We start from the raw sequence: 18,566 nt of genomic DNA, 5'->3' as shown, positions 1-18,566 counted from the left end.
TGTCAGTGATAATCAAGGTTATGGTTTCTTCCTTGCTTTCATTTTCATTTTAGGCTGAAAGCTGAAAGGCAAATTTGACCCTTAACAGACCAAAGTGATATATTAGTTTATTCAAAAGATTAAAGTGAAGCTCAGGGGTACAGATTGGAGACAGAGATAGAGATTGAAGAGGCCTTTGTCCTACCTCTCTCTTTCTCTCTCTCTCTGTGTATATGTCTTCCTGGTCTTCATTCCATCAGCCTCTGAGTTCGTCCACCTACAGAAAGACAAATCAGACAAACTTGAGTTAGAAGATTTATTGTCTGTTCAAACTTTAATGCATCAACAATGTGTCCAAAACGAATGGTGCAGCCTGGAAATTGAAAGTGAAATCGGAGCCATTTGACTTCTGCAGCAGAGACAAGAATGAGGGGAAAAAGTTTCACATCAAAGTAACTCAATGGAAAATTCCCCTGTTTATAATTAAGGAAGACTGACACTAATGTCAACTGCTGCAGTCACAGCTCCACACTCAGAGGTCTGAATGTCATGTATTTGCGTGTATATCTGCACGTGTGTGTGTGTGCGTATGTGTGTGTGCGTTCGTGTGTGTGCACATCATTTGACATAAAACAGTTACAGTGTCTGATTCATCTCTATCACTTTGGCAGAGGAAAAGAGACAATGAGTCAGAGTTGTGTCAGTCGCCTGTTACCATCAGCGTCTAATGTTTCATATTTCCTCTCTGAAAAAAAAGAGATTTGGATTGTTTGATATGACATAATAATAAAAAAAAGTCCACACCGCACAACATCGGTTAAAGAAGGAAATAGGAAATGAGGAAAACAGATAAGAACCAAATATAGGACAGAAGGAAACAAGAACGGAGGGGAGAAACCAAGGGGGAATTAGGGGGGAAGAAAGGAAGGAAGAAAGAAAGAAAGAAAGAAAGAAAGAAAGAAAGAAAGAAAGAAAGAAAGAAAGAAAGAAAGTGCTGGTGGGAAAGTAAGGGGTTACTTTCCGGTCACACCATTTAACATTACTTTCATTTACTGGATTATTAATGTAAAGTAGTGACCAGGAAAGGCACATTGAGGTGACTTCCTGTTTGAGAGGAAAAATAGTTTTGCATTGTTAAGCAGGTACACTGTAAAAAACAAACAAAAAACAACATCTTAACACATTTGAGTCTCTCTCTATTGAGTCCTATAGATCTGGAAATGTCTGATTCTATTTCAGTGATTTGCTTATGCAGTTTATTTCAAGATCCATCTGAAAATCAGGAGCTGATTCTTGATCAGATATCAGAGCTCTAATCATAAACTGACGACAACAATGAAGGACTCTGAAGCTTGTATTTGCAGCAGACGAAACAATCAGGCCCTCTAACACTATAACCGGACACCCTGCCTGTTATTGAAGCTTCTGGGAACCTGAGTTTCAGACAGATTCAGCTCTTATGATCCCTTGTGTGTTTTGTCTTCTGCTGCTGAGGTTTTTCCTGCTTCACACGGACCCCCGCTCCGCTCAGACAAAACCGTCACAACACAGGAGAGGAGGGACGGACTCCAGTTGCTTAGATGCCTGTGTTTTCACACAAAACAATGATGAACGGTAGACACGTATACAAATCAATAATTGTTAGGGATAATGTACAGAAAGCCCCTAAAGGATTCAACCAAATGCTTGTTAATATCAAATATAACTTAGAGCACGCCAGACATAGTTTGGGGACAATTTTGGTTTGTGTTTCCCTTTGAAGTCAGGGCTGAGTCGCCTGGATTAGACAGACACCTTTGACCCGGCACATGCAGGTCTAACCTTGACCTTAGCTGTGGTGGACGAAGCAAGGGTTAATGGGACAGCGGTGTGTGCGGTTGTGTGTTGGGGGGGGGGACACACAAGTTAGGAGCAGCAACCTGAGCCGGGTGAGAGGTTTTACATTTTGACAGATGGGGCTATTGTGGTACTTAGCCTGAAGCCTGGCGGAGGAGAGCTTATCCTGTTCACACACTGCAGCATGTTGGGATGTGAACGCCGCATGTGCCTGTAAACAGTGATTTGCGAGGAATCCCACGAGACGCACTGGGAGATATGACGCATTTGTCTGATCTCCATGTTGTCTCCGTTTGTTACTGTACACTCCTTTCTAATGTTCATCAAACACATGTCAGAGGGAAATGCTGCACTCTCTTTACAATGCTTTTGTTGTCATTATGTCTTTTGTTGCAGGTCATAACAGAGAGGATAACAAGTCCACGGTTTGGGAGCTTCGCCGCTGCCTCATCCCACTCACACACACCCACACAGCGATATCCAATTAGGAATCATTCCCATCATCATCATTACCACACTGAATGGCTTTCTTAATTAAATCTGGCCTCCCTTGTTCTTTTTATAGACCACGATATGCAGACACCAACAAACAACAACGGCTGAGTAACCTATGTCAAATCAAATCAGTGGAAACGCAAAGCAGGCCACAACAAAATGGCGTTCATGCTCATTTTAAATGGGAACATGTGACCGTCTTTGTGACAGACACCTGCTGAGCAAAATCAATGGTGTGCAATGTTTGGTAGCTGGGAGATGCACAGTTAGAATAGATACTGGCACAGGTACAGCGGAGGATATCTGGAGAGGCTTAAGGCCGTGACCTCAAAGACAGAGACACTCCTCACTTTATCAGAATACAACATGACAGGTCTGAAGTACGGCTTTGTCCAGTTAAGGTAAAGTGATGATCGACGTTTCGCTGCATTCATTTAATACTGACACACTGGAAACATAGCAGAAGACCAAATAGAAATGGGGATTCTATGAAGGAGAGGCCTTGTTGACAGATGTTGGCCACTCTCAGCTAGGTTCTCTCTCTGTACTCATTTAACCCCTCAATATTATGATATCCTGTGACTCGACTGATCATTTCTCTCACGCCAGAGCTCAGCTGTTCTCCAGCTATGTAACTCCTGAGCTGTCTCAACGTTATAGACGGCTTCACACCCAGAGGGATGCCTGGTATCCCCTCTGGGCCGATCCCTCTGCCATTTGCTTCCTCCGGAATTTGTCCTCATCTTCCTAGAGCAGGGTCAGGAATTGTGTGAGTGAGTGAGTGAGTGAGTGAGTCTAAAATAAGTACCTTAATGAATGAACAAGTGAGTGAATGAGTCAATAAGTGAATGACATTAATTAGCACAAAGATCGTAGATGAATGAGAGAGTTAGTGAGTGACTGTCCAGTGTGACTCAGTTGTTTGCCAGTATAAATTAAACTGGGAGGGGGTTTCAACCTGTCATAGTTTCCACGGAGCCCGCGGCTGGTCAGCACATACCATACCGGCCTCCCCGTACGCTGGTAGCCATGTTAGTTTAGGCTCATACCAGCGTGGCTCACCATGTCGTTTACAACAGCTCATTTGCTTGTTAGTGATTCTGTTTTCAGTAATGAGTGGGATTACTGCTGATACCCACACAGCACAGGGTTTGTTCTGTGGTTCCTCCTCTTCTGGGTGCTCCAGTAGAGGACGAGTGGTTTCACTTTGACAGGAGGATAACTCTATATGGCTTACATGTGATTCAGATTGTTTTTCGGGATCACAGCGATGGACTGTGACTCATGTTTAGTGAGCTAAAATAATAGAGGGAAAGCTCCGGTTCAGACTGTCACATCACAGTTTGCACGGCAAGAACCTCGACCAACTTGATGAGTCAGATTGAGTCCAACTGTCTTAAAACTAATTTAAACTAATTTTAAAACATTCTGTAGGCATTGTACCAAGATAACTTCAGTTACTAAGTCAACTTATTTTAAAATAATACAGATTTCCATGTGTTTTGTTTTCTTTAAGGATCTGTTTGAATGGGTAGAAACACATTGATCTACTTTTACTCTTCTTTGCTGCACGGAATGAAAACACGCAATGTTGGTCTTTTATTATGAAGGACCGTTCCTTCTGCCTCTTTTCATGCATGTGTCCCCAATTAACAAGCTGAATGTTCGTTTCTGTAGCAACCAGGTATTTAAACCTACCGAGTCTAAATACAAATTAAATATGTAACATAAATCAAATATAAACTTACCAATTCTAAGGGTAATTCGCCACAACCAGGCCTGTTTTCAGATTCCACCAGGAGAAGGAGAGGCTTGTGTTTACCTCTTGTTGGTGTTTGTCAATGGCCGCTTCCATTATTGACCGCAATGTCGTCGTCTCATTAATTTACATGCTGCCACCTACTGGTCTGGAGCGGTACTCGCACCGCCCCATACAAAACTCAAAACAACATGTGCGGAGCAGATTTTAAGCTCTTGCACGTACTAATAATGTGCTGTAACACACGATGCTTCCAGTACATTCACACTTACAGCAAGAACACAAAGTTAACAATTACTTTTCTTGAAAAATATAAACGCAACAACTGATACAAGGCCATTTATTTTTGATTTAGTCCAAGCTGCTTGTGTCTTTGTTAGGATGGCGATTTCATCCCACGGGATACAAGATACACAACAGACTTTGTGAATGATTAAATGAACGGCGCTGAGGCTGTGGATAAGGCTTCAGCGCTGTGTGTGTGTGTGTGTGTGTGTGTGCGTGTGTGTGCCAGATCCGTGCAGACAAATACAGACAAGGGATCAACTATAGAGTGTGAAGGAGGAGTGAATGGGGAGCAGGTTGTTCTCTGGTCGCTGCAAATTCGTCGGTGAGAGACGGGAGAGAAAGCAACAGCTGTGGAGAGTTAGAGTTAATGTTGCACGCTACAAGTTTGGCAAGCACTTCACTTCTCTCACCTTCGGAGTGTTGGATGGATATATTACTACAACATCCTGTTTTAAGATGGTCCAGTCCTTCAAATATACTGTTACCCAACACCCTTTGCAGGATAATTGGTTGTTATTTGTTTTAAGGCTCCTTCTGACTGCAGATTTCAGATTTTCTGCTCACAAAACGGAGCAAATTTGTGCTCAATAGTCCAAGAGAAGAGATTTATGAAATTTTAGAGCACAAAGTTTTGCCATGTAACCTTCCTTCAATCTTGGCACAGGAGAAGGCCACATACTGTATCTACTGTATGTCTTCTCTCTCTTTCTCTCCTTACACACCAGAGATGTATCACCCCCAGGCCCCCCCCCCCCCCCTCCCCTCTTCTGTGACCAGTTGTTGCTATGGGCACAAAGCCTAGAGTGGGAGTAGTCTAACAACCAACCACGTCAGTACCTGGCCCGTACTCCCCTGAGACACCTAGATGACAAAAGGAACAGGGTTGATTAAAGAATATAAGAGGGAACAGAATCAAATACTGAGTGTAACAAATACAAATACTCCATGATCTAAAGGACGGGTAATGGGTTCGTTCACTCATCAGTGCTTATTGGTGTAATGGTTGGTGAACACTGTGTGCTTCACCAGACGTGACAAAACTAACAGCCACTCTGATCGTATTGGTGGAGAAGACGGGGACTGGAGGGAAGAACGTTTATCAAGCTTAGTGTTGACAGTTTGTGTCAGAAATCAACAAAGGGAAGAGGGATTGTGCGGTAATTCTTCAGTTGTGTTAACCAACTGTATCATCCCCGCATGGATTAACGTGATCTATTGATTTAGTGATATTATATCACCTAACAGGGTGGAGGCCATGGCGCCAGTACACACATATTTTTCTTGGATTCATCAGAGAACAGTTGCAGTGAAAAGAAAAAGTAATTCTGAAACTCAGAATGCACTTTAAATAAAGCTTATTTGCAGAATACCAGATGTCTCCAGTGTCATTCCTGTCTCTTGTTGTATCTACATAGCCTCACCCTGCTTGATAGGAGGAGACCCCTTAAAGATCCTGCAGCAAGGTGATTGGTCAAGAGGTGTTGCCTTATTTTTCAGCTGACGAAATTCCAACAAATTCTGCCTCGGACCAGAATTGCTGTGGAGCATAAGTTACCATGGTGACACAGTGCAATCAGAAGAGACGGTTCATCAAATAATTTGGACTTGAGCTTCAACCTAGCTCACTAAACCCTTAACCGTGCTCAGTAGTACAGGCCCCTGCTGTTAGATGTGTACATGTAGACCGTTTCACTTACGTGTTCCCAATAACAGCCCGGGGTGATTAATGCTGACAAGCCCTGGCTTTTTATCGACGCTAATGGTGCTTTGTGTGTGTCTAAGTGTGTGTGTGTGTGTGTGTGTGTGTGTGTGTGTGTGTGTGTGTGTGTTTGCCTGAAGTCACCTGGTCTGATGCCTCTGCTGTTAGTCCTTAGTCACAGAGTCTTCAGTCAGAGCCCTCATCATTCCATAGCAACCAACAGTGTGTGCAGATTGGTAAACACACAGTTTTGGATGTGATGTTAGAATCATTTACTGATAGTTTAGACCGCGTTATCCCTGCTGCTTTCCTATAATGACTGATGCATCAGTACTTGTGGCTTCATAAAAGAAAATAATAACAATAATAGTAGGTGTCATTTCTTTGTTTTGTATTGGAGGCATCAGTGGAGTGATAGTGGATTTCAAGTAAACACCCAGTACATGCATACAGTACGGTCCCTGAAGTCATCACAGATCCTTTCCAGCAGAGGAATCCTGGGAATCCTTTGTATGCCTTGGGACCATCAGAGGAGAGCCCATTAATACCCAAGGGGAGGGATCTTCGTAACCATAAGCTACCGTTAGTATACGCAACACCTATGGGTTTCTTCTTCTTTTAAATTTACGCTGACGGAGGTTCTTCAAGGTTTTTATCTAAAGTAGTATTCCTGTTTTCTTCCCTTTACCTGACTAAACATTATTGTTTCCTGCTGCCAGAGGATACTGCTCATCACAGTTTACAGTAAACACCAATTGGTTCAACAAAACAGTTAGGGAACGTCATCCTCATTGTTACATAGATGATGTCTGTAATCTCATCTGTATACTTTGAGACATAATCTGGCCTGAGAGTGGCCCTACATGAAAAGCTATCAGCTCCTAATATAAGTGGGATTCATCCTCATCAATGTGTTTTATCATGAATTTTGTATAAAATCAATTTCAGCGTGATTGTTTACTTCTGACGAAAGGGCCAAAGGTCAAGCAACATGAAGAAAACCGGTTGAAATAGCAGACATCCCAATTTTATCTGAGGTTTTCTTGAAATTCCACTCACTGTCTAAACATAGATCTATTATCTCAAATGTATCATACTTAATTGTAGAAATTATGATTCCAGATAATCCACTTAGAAGAGGAAGGATCAGATCTAATCAGGATAGCTTTCATGATGTATCCTGAGATAAGAGGAGAGATGAGAGGAGCTCCTGTTACCTGCCATCAATAGAGCTGATTTAACCGCAACTTCGCGTCAAAAGACTGAAGACGTACTTTTAAACTTGGCCAGGACAGCTGACCTTTGACCCTGTGATGCTTCACCTGTTTGACCTCAGTGATCTGATGTTTTCACTGATCAAAAGTCCTCCTTTGTCCACCTTTTCCCAGGGATATTTCTCAGTTTTCTTCTTCTGATCTTCATGACAAACATCAAACCTGTTACTCCTACGACAAAATATGACTTTGAAATGGTTTGATCGTGTCTCTTAAGGCCCTAGATCCTGATCACTCTAAAACAGGAAGTAATATGAAAGAAAGTTGCTCAGATTCTGTGCCAACTGACCCAAAATTGTAGGAGGAAATTCTAAAAAACGTTTCGGACGCATAAGAAACGACATCAAATAAAGTTATAGGCACAAATCAGTTCCCTTCCATTGGATGTAAATCATGTGACATTGCTGGATTTTTGCTCCGTCATGGAAACAGGAGACACACGGAGACAATCGCAGGAAGAAGAGTTCACTCAACCCTCACTAACCTTCACATAAAAACATCACTGTGATGAGTGATTGACAACTTTATATCCAAAAGCTCTTTGATGCCGTTTCAAGTTGCAGTCCAGTTGTCATGCAGTGGCTGAAACCCCCCTATCCCCCCATCGCCCCCCAGCTTCTCTGGAATCTTTGGATGACACTGGAAACTGGTTCGGAGGAGGCTAAAAACGGACATCAGCCCGCCAACAGTTATTGTCTCCCGTCTGTCACACCCTTTTCTTGCACACACAGCTGTTTCACGCCAAACGCATGGCAGCTGGTAGCATGTTAGCGAGGTCAGGGTGGAGTGGAGGCAAAAATGAACTGTGGGAAATCCCAGAGCTGGAGGATATGAAGTGATGAGGGGGCAGTTATGGGCAAACAACAATTTGTCAGCTCTTAAAGAGATTAGATTAATAACTGTTTCTGTGGCTGGTGAATAAGCACACACAGCATATGATCTCTTGAATCCTGAAGGCCTCATTTTGTTTTATATGCTTTATTCCATGACATTTACCTCTTGTGTATCGAGTAACATGTGCTTACTTGCTGTGTATCCCTTTTGTATTAGCAACGATTAGTCTAACAACCAGGATGTGTGCAGTATAACATTAAGCTACACGTGTGAACAGCTCTGCCCATGCTGGATTGTTTGGCTCAGTCTCTCACAGCCTCAGTTAGTTTGGTCGCTCTCACCTTCCATATGCCGCATGGGGGCCTTGAATGTTTCCACAGTGGACAGCTGTGATCTAAATATATGAGGGACTTCCTACCTTCAGGAAAAAGATAGAAAGAAGGGCCGGATTCAGATCCTCCTGCAAATTTCCTGCAGTAGCAAGCCCTGAGTGACTGAAGGGAAAACACACAGAGAAGTGAGGGCAAACAGGTCAGAGCCACATGGGATTTGTTTCATTACAGCAGAAGCCTGCAGCCGTGTCAGTTATTCTGTGTTTTTCTGAGAGGAATGTACAGCAGAGGTGGAAAATAACACAAATCCTTCACTTACAAATGTTCTATTAGAAGTTGTATCAGGAGAGGAAGGAAAACATTACGAGAAAGAGGGAGGATGTGAGGCAGATAGGACAACACAAGATACCACACACCTTCTTCTGTTAAACAGTGGAGGCCGTGTGATGGTGCAGACGTAGTGATCAAGGTTGACCTTTCCCTGTGAGCTGCGGATGACCACAGGTCCGCAGGTCAGCAGGGCCGCACTGCGATAAACTGTGGGAGAGCTGACGTAGTCCAGCATCCGGCCTGAGCAGGGCCACTGTAAACAGCTTCTCCACTGTGTCACACCGACTCCCACAGCAGCTGGTTCCGACTATTGTTCCTTGCTCACGGAGAAAGCGTCACATGCCGCTACGCGACACCTCTCAAGGGTGTCCCTGGAGCGACCCGCTGCACCTCTTTCACACAATTCATCTCAATCTGTCGCACAAATGGACTCTGCAACCTTCAATGAAAAGCGGAGCACCGAGCTGCCCCGAGTCTCTCTGGCACAGAAGCATGCTGTCAGAGCTGCACTTCCTTTTCTGTGGGGCCGAAATATGTTAGGTCTACGCTGACCTGTTAAAAGGGGATCAAAGACTGGAGTACAAAACTAACATCAACCCAGGAGAAGCTTAGAAGTAGAAGAGAGACAAGCAAGAAACCTGTTGTTAGGATTGTCATATATGCTGGCATGTAATTGTGCACACTGACCATTATGCTGTTATAAATACAACTTAAGAATTTGTATTGCAGTGCACTCTTCAGGTCAGAGCCATGATCTCTCTCTGTTGTCATCCTGACATACAGAAGTTCTTCAAAGCTATTTTGTAACCTTTCTTACTCAAGCTTGGATTTACCAAATTTACCAGAAGTGTTATGTCTCAAGCACACTGTAACAGAAAATAACATGTTCTATTGGAATGGAATTTTCCAGTCCCAGGAGATTAAAATGTAACATTCAAATTTTATAATAACAAAGAATTAGATTGAAATCCTTCTAAAAGCAGTTAAGTTTTGGATCTTAAGGTAAAGGTACTGTAAGGTGGAGTATCTTTGTTTTAATTTGGTTCACTTTAGAAGAGTCTTAAGGTAGAACTTTATTCTCCTCTATCTCTGTTGTTTGATTCACATATAGAATGAAAATACTTTTGAACTAAATACTCCAGTTTGAGTCTACTCTGGTCCAACTGTCCTGACTTGGGTTCTTTTCAACTCTGAAAACTGATTTTGCAGTGTGTGTGTGTGTGTGTGTGTGTGTGTGTGTGTGTGTGTGTGTGTGTGTGTGTGTGTGTGTGTGTGTGTGTGTGTGTGTGTGTGTGTGTGTGTGTGTGTGTGTGTGGCAGCTGGCATGTCATCCATGGCCACATCATGTCAACACAGGTAAATATTGTGTTTCACCTTCCTCTCAAGGTGTCGATACCAGAATAGTTATTTTTTAAAAGAGTGATGAGAGAACAAGATGGGCCGGCTGCTTTCTCCCCCTCCTATTTATGCACTGATTCCATTAAGCATCTCTGATGGGAACAAAGATCTATATTCACAGCTCCGATTGCACATTTTTCCATGCATGTGCTGGAGACCTTGGCTTCTTTGACCCATGATGAATCAATAGGCTTAGTATGATGACTTTTTCCATGTCTGCCATTGGTGGATATTAGTGGAAGGTCAGATTTATCACTGGGTGTGAATGATGACGAGGCTGCTGCGTCAATCACACAGACGTTATTATGACTTTGAGCTTAAAGCTGTAGATAGTATCCAGGGTTCAAACAATGGAGGCTGAGCTGTTGCTGTGTCAGTCCACTGGATTCTGACTGAGGTGTATTTTTGCCCGTTGGAACAAACGGGCCGGTCTGACCGAAATAATCGAGCCACACTCCTCTCATAAAACTCAAAGACATACATAACAACGCCCGTCACATGTCATTGTGTACTGACACAGCGACATAGTTTTAATGTCAAACACTTTCAAATTACTTCTGGGTTATTATGCCCATCTAAAAATACAGAGCAACAGTATTCAACGTTTACAATTTGATGACTCACTTTCCGCTCGCAAGAACAGATTAAACTCAATAATGACACCTACATTTTTAATCCCTTTAATGACTCAATTTCCAGTCATTCCGCCGCTTTAATTAAACAATCTACAGTCGTATCAAGTTTAATATGAACAGTAGGTGGAGGGTGAAAGCTGTCAATCAAGATGAAACCTTACCATCACTCCTCAGTTACTTTCACAGGGATGTAAACAAAGCGAGCGAGACAGATGCAGGAGTGTGTGGCTTCCCAGTATGATACTAAATTAACCCTTCTGGAGTTTTTTTTTTTTTTTTTTTCTTTTTCGTTTTAACAAGGGGAAACAAAATGCAATCAGGAACATGAATGGTCTGGCTGCTCTAATGGAAAAAGCAGTCAAAACAGCAAAACGGGGGAAAAATCCATGCTTTCTAGTCGACTTTATCCATTCAGCGAGTCCCTTTGATGTTTTGATTTTACCCTTAGCCATAGTCAATTGTGTTGTGTGGTCTTGGATTACGAGGAGGAAGAGCGAGTGGAAAGAAATAAGGGCAGGAGACATATGATACAATGGGATCACAAGGGGAGAGAAACTTCGTGAGACCGCCAACATCCCCGCTCTCTCCTCAAGACTGTTCCTATTCTTACCAAACGCTCATCCGGTTTCGTCTGTGGAATTTACGCTGCCGAGATCAATTCGGGCTTATCCTGGATTTATTTAGGAGCGGGACCCCACACCTCCCCTCCCTCCCTTACTTGTCCCTTCTCTTTGCTGGTCTACATCCTGCAGGAGTGTTGAGAGATTCATTCTCTTGAGACTCCACTTGAACCAGAACATGTGTCCATTAGAACTCATGAGAAACATTTAGCCTGACCATATATTTACTGATATTTAATAATGGAAATCTGCAAATTCTGGAACTGCATTGCAATCCACATACAGATAGTTTACATGCACATTTAGACAATACATTAAACCTATTAATTAGATTGAAACCATAGTAAACAAAGGGGAGATAACATAGATTATGGAATTGCAATTTATGTATGCGCCTGAGTTACGTAATGTACTCATGTATGTCATTGCCTCGCCTCATATTCCATGGAGGCACTTCATGTATGTTCTGTGAATCCTATTAATTCTGTCCATGTCTAGAGAGGGAGAGAGACAACCCAGGACTGAGGTTTAATGAAATCCAGAATCTCAAAACCAGCAAGAAGAAACAAGTCAAAGAAAGGGGAAAGTGTAGGATCTTAATGCTCAAGCTGACAATTTCCCCATCACCTATCTACTTTTGCAGAACGTGACACTCATTATGTTGTTTGTCACCCTACACACTGTTTACATCTGACAGCTTACACTGTCTTATTGAGCTCCTTGACCCACTTCAGCAATGACACACTGAGAGAGACACCACCGGGTCAGTTTGGGAGTTTGACCTCCATATTATCGCACCGAGCACGGATATTCCTTGTTGTTTCACGGATAGAGTTTCTTATTGAAGTCATAGCTCGGCAAGCTAATCCACGGTTCATCCGCTGGTGGCCATGAACCTGTAACACCTCAGGGCAGAGGCTGAGAGAGCCGATGATTCCTTGAGCTTCTTTGCATGTCAGCGCAGCTCAGCGCACTAGGATCAGGTTGATCACACTCGCTGGTCTGTGTGAAGGTCAACACTGATGGATGCTGTCTACCAGCTACACAGAATTAGACCAAGAATATTCAGATACAGGTGTATTTGCACAAACATGGAAGTAAACGTGGCCTCAGAGAAGTGCCGAGTGAATTGTATGCTGGGAGAATTGACCTTCAAGCCCCGTCTAGAGCTTTATTAGAACCCAAATCTGTGCCTGTTCCCTCAGCAGGGTCGGTCAGTAAGGAGGAAGCCACGCTGGCATCTGGTGTGCAACGATGAGGAGACAGATAGAGAAGAGCCAACGTATCTGCAGCATCTCTGCAGGGTCACAGACACTGTGATCATCTGGAATCAGCCACATGTGAGGAGTCATTCTCAGACAGGCGTGCCAACGGCTTTATCCAAAATCTGCCTGCCCACTTAAATGCCCATTCACACACACACTCACTCACACACACACATCTGCAGCAGGGATGTCTGGTGTGGACAGTAGTCAGCTAGAAACGGATGGTATGACTTTAAAAGGACAACAGAGGACAACGTAGAGGACAACAGAGACAGAGACTCTAAGGCTGAGGTTGTTTTCTATATTGTGTTTACACTCTCCTGGGTTACTTCAGAGGTGGGATTGCAGTGAGATGGTTGATAACAGCTGAAGCCAGTGTGCCAATCGCCCACACACACAAAAGCCAGTGGGCTGGTGTATTGGGACGTGGCCTTTGGAGAGGGTGGGGCACATGTTTGGCAGCAGATCACGCTGTCACACAGGGGCAACCATGCTGGGTTTAGAGCTGACAGATGGGCTTGGTACATATCTTCTATCTCATTGGATGGCTTCAGAAGGGGATTGGGTCACGGAGCACAAGAACCTTACTGAGAAACACAGCAGCAGCAACTCAGGGGCCTAGAGTAGGGGACAATTAACCATTAAGGCCCCAGTATTCTTTATTTAAAGCTGAACCTTCAGGTAAAAACAATCTTAAGACGTTGCAGTGTGTGTTGTTCAGCAGGTCGTGTGTGCCGCTTGGTTCTCCCTGTGCCTCCCTTTGTGGTTGTTTTGTGGTGGGATTGGGAGCAGGAAGCATTTGTTGTGCACAGGATGCCCTTAAATGCACCCCTCCCTCCCTGCCGCCTAATAACTTTAACACTTCTTCTTCCCCTGGACGCACACAAACGGGACACATTCACTTCCTCCCTGGCGCTCACTTCCTCTGCATTCACCGCTACAAGAAAGCATAACAATCTCTCTAGCTCTCTCTCCATCCCATGTGTTTGTGTGTGTTCAAACTTTGTGAATATAGAATATAAAAAGTGTAAAAGTAATAATTTATGGACAAAAATGAAAATTTGCTGTAGAATTCAGAAAAGTATGAAAACAAATTTGCCTCAGGGAAACAACAGCTTGAGGGAATTCTCTCTCATTGAGGAATTTCCCAAAAGGAAGCAAAGGAAGCTTACAGTGTATTCTATGATGAGACAATCGCCCACGTCTTCATTTTCTAACACAGGATCTGATGCTTTTTAATTCCCGTCTGCAGAGCTGCAAATTTGAATAAAAAGGTTTGATGGAAATAAACGAGTCAGCCGGGAACAATACCAAGATGAGCAGAGGCCAACGGGAAGGAAGTCACCTCCTGCCCCCCAACACATACGCACACACACCACGTCCCCCGCCACCAGCTGATAGAAGCAAAGCTTGGTATATGTATGTATATATATATAGAATTAAAGGAACACTTGTATTATGAATCAGATCTTGATGAACAAATTATTCAACATGCGTGAAGAGTCTCCAGACTCTGTAGCGTCACGGGTGCTCAGTGTGAACCTGCTCCGATCTGTGAAGAGAATTGGTCTCTCCTCCTTCCTAACTGATTCTTCTCTAGTCAGCGTCCTTGTCACTACTGGCTGGTGTTCTCTGGCGAGGAGCTGGACTGCCTGTGCAACCTGACGGGGCTGCAGGTTCCACCTCATGCTGCCAGGAGTAACAAGGACACGAGCAGAACAAAAAACTAGAGGTGAATCTGTCAGGAAGGATGACGAGAGAGCAGCGTGTCTGTGGCCACCACATGCACGTCCTTCCACAGAGAGATTCAGGAATAGCAGCATAAACAGTTCTGGGATGGGATGAGTTACTGAGATGGGGATGGGGATGAGGGGAGGCGGGAGGCGGGGGGGATACTTACAGGATGTTGTTTTGAGTTTTGGATCCTGTTTTCTTGCCAATTCCCAAGGAGCCACTCTAACGCAGGTGCACAAGCAGACACACACACACATACATACACACACACACACACCACGGCCACCATTCCACCAGGTCAAACCCCCCCGACCCCCACCCGTTGCCCAAATAAGTCCAGCTCTTCCCTCCTTTAATGGCAGCTCTATTCCACAGCATGTCACTCTCTCATATCCTCACAAAGCTTCCCTTTGTTATTTGGGGCGAGTGACTTTTGGCATGGCCTACCTGTTAGGGGCCCAAGGAAATAAAGGAAGACAGAGGGGTCAGGGATTTTCTTTAAGGATTTCAGGCACAGGGGTCTTATGTAAGAGACTTCTTTCGCTGCAAAAACAGGATTTAAAGACAAAGACCATCTTATTTTAGCATGATTCAATGCGATTTTATTGGAACCTATCACAGCAATCTCTTTATAAAATGAAGATTATTTTTAAATAGAATTCTTAATCTCAAGTCTGATTTTAACACACACCACCTGCTCTGACGTGTGTGTGTTTTGACGCACAACCCTCTGCTCCGAACTCGATTCTTAGACACATTTTGCCGGGAGGTGTATTTTAAGCAAGGAGGGGCGGGGAGGGGAGGGGGGGGCAGACAGACCTATACCGCATGTCTTCCTTCCTCCCTTGACCCATGACATAAACCACAGAGGGCAAAGGTCATCCTACAGTATGGAAACCCCCCCCCCACCATCCTGAATTCGTAGAACGCCAACGCCAAACAAAGCCAAATAAAAACAAGACATGTGATCTACTCTGTTTAATTTCCATTAGGACGTAAGGACACATTGTCTATCAGCCTCTCAGCCACACACACTTTGGCCAGGCTACTGTGGAGATCCAGTCACATGTCAAGGCTCAAGTCTGGGTCCACAACAAGCCAGAAGCTGTGGACCAAAGGCTACAAACTACACACAAATACAATATAGTGTAGATTTTAAAGTTGCATATTAAAGTAAGATTTGAGTCGACTCCCATCTTCAAAGCAGTGACTAGCAGGAAATGACATCAATGTGTTACCAATAGTGATATCAAAAATGTGACTAATGAAAACAAACATTTGAGCACGAGCCCACCAGCAGGGTCTCCTCTCCTCTCCTCTCCTCGCCATCGCATGCATTCTATGTTTCTCCCTCTCATGCCCTGTTTTGAATTTCAGAATATAATCGACTGGCTCCCCATACTGACAGCTGATGATGTCATGGAAACTCTTCTAAGCAGTGCACTTAAAAAACTGGAGAATGAATGATTCGTAATGAAATGCAGCCCCGGAGCTTTTTTTAGGGGGCGAGGGGGGGGGGGAGTTCAGTTGGGTGCTGGACTGAAGTGCAGAGCTTTATGTTCATCCAAACACACACATACATCTCTCAGCCCAGCCCTTTATATTCATGCTATACAAAAAGTCAGTCTGGGCCCCTACAGATATGTAAATGCATAAATAGATAGGACTAAACACACAAACCTAAGTCACCTTGTTGAGGAGAGTGTAAGGATGTAGCACAGATGGATAGGGTGTATAAAGTGTGTCTCAACAGTGTGTCTCTCATCTTACGTTTGTTTGCTGGGCTGTGCAGAAGATTCTGTGTTTTTATTTTTTTTGGCACGCTATATCCTCATACTGTACACGGCGGAAGTTCACCGGGTCTAAATCCCAGCCCTGAGGCACCCCCCTTTGTCCTGCTGCAGTGTGTGACATTTCTGTGGCCTTCAAAAGGAGACTTTACTACAGGAACAGTGATTGCTTATCAGTCCCAGGGCAAGAAATAAAAAGAAAGACACCAAAAAAAGGACAAACTTTACCTCAAAATGCCTTTGACTCTTTGGCCGCCTGTAACAGAACACAGACGCGGTGCTTATTGTGTAAAAATACCTCTTTTTTTATTGAATTTGCATCATTACAATTGCACACAATCAGTTTGAGCAATCTAAAATATTAATAGAAATTCATTGAGCTCTAAATGAACAGTCATCAGTCTTTAGGAGAGGCTTTAGAGACGTGTTAATATACTGAGAACTTCATTTCCCATGGGGGGGGCAAGGAACTGTAGCTATGGTAACCCTCCCCAAACCTCCACACCTAACCAAGAGCAACACAACAAAGCGCACTTATCAGACCCACTTCCACGTACAGTAGCATCTCTGGATATGCATTTTATCTGAAGCCAGTCAGCATTGAGCTTTAGGGCCAGGATTATACTCCCATTTTACTACAAGCAAATGCACATCTGAGATCTGCAACATAAATCATCCCCGGTCACCACCAGAACATCTCCAAACTACTTTAGATGTCAGACAGCAGTGTCAGGCCCATTTCGGTCTGGGTTGTTTACAGGTTAACATAAGGACATAATGATAACAAACAGACTGAATGAGCATTTTCAAGACGTATCCTGTCAGTGTAGCTTGCTCTAAACAACCAAACACACACCGTGGATCCCACGCAGGAACCCCGTGCTTGGTGCTTCGGTTCACTAGTAGCAATGGAAAGTAACGTCAACAACAACTGCAATAATGTAAATGCATGGAGATGTGAACTGTATTTGCAATAACCACAAATGCATTCCAGCAGCAGTAGCAGTCATGCAGCAGCGCGGCGTCTGCCGAGCATGTGCAGGAAGTGTGGATGGAGGATAAGAGATCACTACAAGGTTAAAGATACGGCACGACAACAGAGATGGCACACAAGGGGGGCGTTCAGGAATCCTGCTGCACACAATCAGTGCCTGGTTTCTGCATCTAATTACAAATAGCGCCTGCCCTTGCAAATTCTACTCGGACAGCCCTTTACCTGCTTCAAACAAACACCATCATGCATCTATCCGTGTATGTGTGTAGTAATGTCCAGTATAATCCTGGCCTTTGGGACCGTTTCCTGCCGCAATATTTCACGAGAACACAACACCGCAATGTTTAGAAGTCACATACAGCCGTGTGTACCAGCGGTTTACCACCTGCCACAGAGAGACTTAAAGCTCAAAAAGTTTCACAAGTAATGCCATACATATTCCAAGGGCGAGGCTGGCGAACATCGCAGCTCCTGCAGGAACATTCAAGCGAGCAAGTGTTGTGCAATAGATCGACAAAAACAAAAGTGTAGTATTCAAGAAACCATATCACGGTCCACACAAACACACACACACACACACACACACGCACACACACACATGTACGACAGATTTACACGCAATATCATCTGGCAAAATGTAGAACACAAGTATCACATAGAAAGATTTACACCTGTAAAAGTCAGATGATTGCGTTTCTCTGAACTGCACGGCCAAAAACTCGATTTGATGGTGATGTCGTTTTGGTCAATAGCTCAATACTAAAACCCTTATTTCCTTAAAACGACAAGGAAATCTGCAGGCAGAGCAAGATTTTAACCTGTTTACAAAAAAATTTCTTGCACAAATTGGTTATTAGTAGTTTTTCTTGATTCTCTTCCATATTCAAATTTGTTCAATCTGCTTTAAAGACGCTTAGACTGTAGTTTGAAGAATTTTCTAGTTGCATTTCTTTTGTGCAGCAACCTCTTCTAAACAAAACCCCTCTTAAAATTATGATGTCAGAAGAAATATGAAGAAATATCTGCCATCCTTATTTCAATAAACTGAGGGGTGTCATAATCAAATTCTCATTATATTGTTTCTGGAATTTCGTGTCCATATTTTCAACCAAAACAAAACGGCGGTTTTCAGAAATCAGACTTTGTTTGTATTTAAAATTTTGCAGTGTAGATATCTTTTTGAGTCATGCACGTTTGAGGAAGAGGAAGGAGGTGAACAAGATTTCCTCCAATTCATTCCTCATCCATCGCTCCATTCGACCTTCGGAGCAAAGAGAGTCCATGAGCCATTTATAACAAGTAAG

Source organism: Genypterus blacodes, unplaced genomic scaffold (assembly GCF_046128005.1).
Source record: "Genypterus blacodes isolate CSIRO-AG114 ecotype Tasmania unplaced genomic scaffold, CSIRO-AGI_Gbla_v1 ptg000055l_1, whole genome shotgun sequence".
NCBI classification, from domain to species: domain Eukaryota; kingdom Metazoa; phylum Chordata; class Actinopteri; order Ophidiiformes; family Ophidiidae; genus Genypterus; species Genypterus blacodes.
This window is presented reverse-complemented; position numbering follows the sequence as displayed.